Source organism: Daktulosphaira vitifoliae, unplaced genomic scaffold, assembly GCF_025091365.1.
Source record: "Daktulosphaira vitifoliae isolate Bord-2020 unplaced genomic scaffold, ASM2509136v1 Scaffold_1, whole genome shotgun sequence".
NCBI classification, from domain to species: domain Eukaryota; kingdom Metazoa; phylum Arthropoda; class Insecta; order Hemiptera; family Phylloxeridae; genus Daktulosphaira; species Daktulosphaira vitifoliae.
Window position 1 is genome coordinate 54,567,746 of NW_026099572.1, and position 582 is coordinate 54,568,327.

Consider the following 582-nt stretch of genomic DNA (forward strand, 5'->3'; position numbering starts at 1 on the left):
GTTTATTAGATATAAACATTTAAAGTTTCAATTTTTTGAGTTAATATATAGGTATAATACACAAGGGATTACAAATACAGTTAGCTAATTGATTTTTTATGATATTGCTACCACAGTNATGATATTGCTATCACAGTCACGGATTGTTTATTATCAATTATGACTATCAATAGATATACATTCTGTATTGTCAGTAAGTGTATTTATAAACTCACAACAATGTGTTTTACTACCATTGATAATAACAATACTTTGTACCTGCTAATATCGATGTCATAAAAAACCAATTAGCTACCTGTATTTGTAATCTCTTGTGTATTATACNGTAATCCCTTGTGTATTATACCTATATATTAACTCAAAAATTTGAAACTTTAAATGTTTATATCTAATAAACAAATTAAGTTTCATTAAAAATTCAAATGCCATATATTATTGAATTAAAAACTGAAACATTTTATTAAATTAAAAATATGTGTTACCATTTAAAAAAACAAAGTTGACACCCTTACCAGGCATAAGGGATGAACTTAAAAAGTATTACATAGTTAATAATTCAAGAATAATGTGTAACTAAAGATA